The sequence below is a fragment of the Dipodomys ordii genome, unplaced genomic scaffold (assembly GCF_000151885.1).
Source record: "Dipodomys ordii isolate 6190 unplaced genomic scaffold, Dord_2.0 Scaffold44, whole genome shotgun sequence".
In the NCBI taxonomy this organism is placed as follows: domain Eukaryota; kingdom Metazoa; phylum Chordata; class Mammalia; order Rodentia; family Heteromyidae; genus Dipodomys; species Dipodomys ordii.
Window position 1 is genome coordinate 8,773,786 of NW_012267260.1, and position 3,717 is coordinate 8,777,502.

The 3,717-nt window shown below is 45.4% G+C and overlaps 1 protein-coding gene across 1 annotated transcript in view; it reads left to right on the forward strand.

Annotated features, from left to right (window-relative positions):
• Positions 1 to 3,717, forward strand: part of Ccnd3 (cyclin D3) — a 71,673-nt gene that overhangs the window by 53,904 nt on the left and 14,052 nt on the right. The window lies entirely within an intron of this gene.

Consider the following 3,717-nt stretch of genomic DNA (forward strand, 5'->3'; position numbering starts at 1 on the left):
TAGAGTTTTGTTAGTGTAAAGATCGGCTAAAAAGCCAGATGCTGGTGTCTTACACCTATAATGCTGGTTACTCAGAAGGCTGAGAGCTGATGATTGCGGTTCAAAGCCAGCCCAGGTGGGAAGGTCCTGAGACCCTTATTTCCAATAAACTACCGGAAAACCAGAAGTTTTCGCTGTGGCTCAAGTGGTAGAGCACTTGCCTTGAGCTGAAGAGCTAAGGGACAGTGCCCATGACCAAGAGTTCAAGCCCCAAGACTCTCTCTCTCTCACACACACACACACACACACACACACACAAAAGGCTAAAAATAGAGCACTTCTAGGCTGGGCATGCAGCTCAGTGGTAGAAGGCTTGCCTAGCATGCATGAAGTCCTGGGTTTGATTCCTCAGTATCAAAAAAACAGAAAAAGCTAGAAGTGGCAATGTGGCTCAAGTGGTAGAATGTTAGCTTTGAGTAAAAGAAGCTTAGAGATGGGGCCCAGGCCCTGAGTTCAAGCTGCAGGACTGGTGAAAAAATAACAAGTAGAACACTTTGGACATGGGAACTGGAGGCTCCCGGCACTGATGGGTAGTATTGTACATGACAACCACCCTCTTTCATGGGCTTGATTACCAAGTTTTATGTGAGGAATCAGTCATTTCCTGCAGCTCACACACTAATAAATGGTAGAGGTGATTCAGACCCAGATATAACCCAAAAGCCCCTGTGCTCTCAACTTATTCATGCGAAGATCTCCCTGCAGAGATGACTATAAAATTTATCCAAACTGAAACTTTTTTTTTTTTTTTTGCCAGCCCTGTGGCTTGAACTCAAGGCCTGGGCACTATCCCTGAGCTTCTCTTGCTCAAGGCTAGCAGTGTACCACTTGAGCCACAGCACCACTTCCAGCTTTTTCTCTTTATGTGGTACTGAGGAATCAAACCTAGGGCTTCATGTGTGCTAGGCGAACACTTTACCACTAATCCACATTCCCAGCCCTACCATAATCTTTTGTTAGAACATAGTCATTAACTATTAGCAGTCTTGTTACCCCTCTCTCCCTTTCCCCAGACCTGAACAAAATTTTCTGTCTCTATATGTTTCCTGTTCTAGACATTTCATGTAAATAAAATAATACAAAATATGGATGTCTTTTTTTTTTCTTTGTCAGTCTTGGGGCTTGAACTTTGGGCTTAGGCACTGTCCTGAGCTCTTCAGCTCAAGGCTAGTGCTCAACCACTTGAGCCACAGCTACACATCCAGCTTTTTGGTAGTGAATTGGAGATAAGAGTCTCACGGACTTGCATGCCCCAGCTGGTTGCGAGTCCTGATGCTCAGATTTTAACCTGAATAGTTAGGGTTACATGTGTGCACCTCTGGTGTAGGGCTTGCCCTCCATTTCATGCTGCATGATATTTCATTGTGTGGCTGTACCATAGTATGTTCAGTTGTTTATATGATGGTAGATATTTGGGACTAATTATGGGGTATTATGAATAACACTGTTAGGATATTTGTATGTCTATTTTGTGTGGATGTATATTATTTGTCTTGATATAGTATGTAGAAGTTGAAGTGCTCTGTTAAATGCTGAGTTTATCAGTTTGAGGAATTGGCAGTTTTCTTTTTTTTTTTTTTTTTGCTGTTTGTGGGGTTTGAACTCTGGGCCTGGGCACTGTCCCTGAACTCTTAAGCTCAAGGCTACTGCTCTACCACTTGAGCCACAGCACCACTTCTGGTTTTCTGGTGGGTAATTAGAGATAAGAGTCTCATGGGCTTTCCTGCCTGGGCTGGCTTTGAGTCTCAATCCTCAGATCTCAGCTTCCTGAGTAGCTAGGATTACAGGCACGAACTACCAATGCCCGGTTTACTACATTTTTTAATTGAATTAAGTTTGTGGGTTTGGGGGCTTTGACTCATTATGTACCCAGAAAGTCCCCTGAAATCAGAAATTGCATCTTCTAGTTCCCTCCCTTTGGTATCCAAGTACATTAAGAAGACATTTCAGTTACTTTATTATGTGCTGGCATAATTTTTAAAAGTATTTTTTATTAGCAAGCTTTCAAGAGGGATTTCATTGGGACATTTCCATATCTGCATACAATGTACCCTCTCTCTCTCTCTCTCTCTCTCTCTCTCTGTTATCCTCCCTGTTCCCTTTTCTTAAAACAATTTCAAGCCAGACACTGGTAGCTCATACCTGTAATCCTTGCTACTAAGGAGGCTGAGATCTGAGGATCGTGGTTGAAAGCCAGCCTGAGCAGGAAAGTCTATGAGACTCTTATCTCTAATTAACCACCATAAAACAGGAAATGGCACCGTGGCTCAAGTGGTAGAGCATTGGCCTTGAGCTGAAGAGCTGAATGACAGTGCCCAGACCCAGAGTTCAAGCTCCTTGACTAACCAAAAAAAAAAAAGAATGAAGTAGAGACTAGGTGATGAAGCACGGCCTAAGCTACAAAGGAAGACTGTCTCAGAAAACTGTGAAGGGAGGGGCTGGGAAGGTGGCTCAGTGATAGAGCGCTTGCCTTGCATGCCTGAGGCCCTGGGTTCGATTCCTCAGCACCACATAAGCAAAACGAAAAAAGCTGGAAGTGGCGCTGTGGCTCAAGCGCTAGAGCGCTAGCCTTGAGCTGAAGAGCTGAGGACAGCGCCCAGGCCCAGAGTTTAACTACCACGGCCAAAACGATGACTAAGACAACAATGAAAGCTGGGTGCTGGTGGCTCAAGCCTGTAATCCTAGCTACTCAGAAGGCTGAGATCTGAGGATCATAGTTCAAAGCCAGCACAGGCAGGAAAGTCTGTGAGACTCTTATCTCCAATGAACCACCAAAATAACTGAAGTGGAGCTGTGGCTCAAGTGTTAGAGTGCTTACCTTAAGCTAAGGAGCTCAGTGTTAGTACCCAGGCCCAGAGTTTAAATCCCATAACCGATTGCCCCCCCCCCCCCAGTTTTTTTGTTTTTTGTTTGTTGGTGGAGGAGTGCTGCTGGTTCTAGGGCTTGAATTCAGGACTTGGGCACTGTCCCTGATCTCTCCTGCTCAAGGCGAGTGCTCTACCGCTTGAGCCACATCGCCACTTTTGGTTTTCTAGTCGTTTATTGGGGATAAGAGTCTCACGGATGGGCTGGGAAGGTGGCTCAGTGGTAGAGTGCTTGCCTTGCATGTCTGAGGCCCTGGGTTGGATTCCTCAGCACCTTAAGCAAAAAGAAAAAGCCGGAAGTGGCCCTGTGGCTCAAGTGGTAGAGTGCTAGTCTTGAGCTGAAGAGCTGAGGGACAGCACCCAGGCCCACAATTCAGGCCCCACAATCGGACCCAAAAAAAAAAAAAAGTCTCATGGACTTTCCTGCCAGGGCTGGCTTTGAACCGTGATTCTCAGATTTCAGCCTCTTGAGTAGCTAGGATTACAGGCGTGAGCCACCAGTTCCCAGCCCAGGATCTTTCCTTTGTAGCTTTTTTTTCCCCCAGGGCTGAGGACCGAACCCAGGGCCTTGCACGTGCCAGGTGGCGCCCTTCTGCTGGGCTAAACCCCCAGCCCCCCAGGATCTTTTCTTAAAGTGCATTTTTTCACTTTTTTGTTCCGTGTTTTAAGGACTAATGACTAGTGTTTAGTACCCTAATGATTAACTTGAAAATTAAAAATTAAGCTCTATTTAGAGGTGTCTTCAAGTAGGTTTTGCAAATATGAAGGGTGAAAATCAAGTAGGAAAAAAATATCCTAGGGGCTGGGAAGGTGG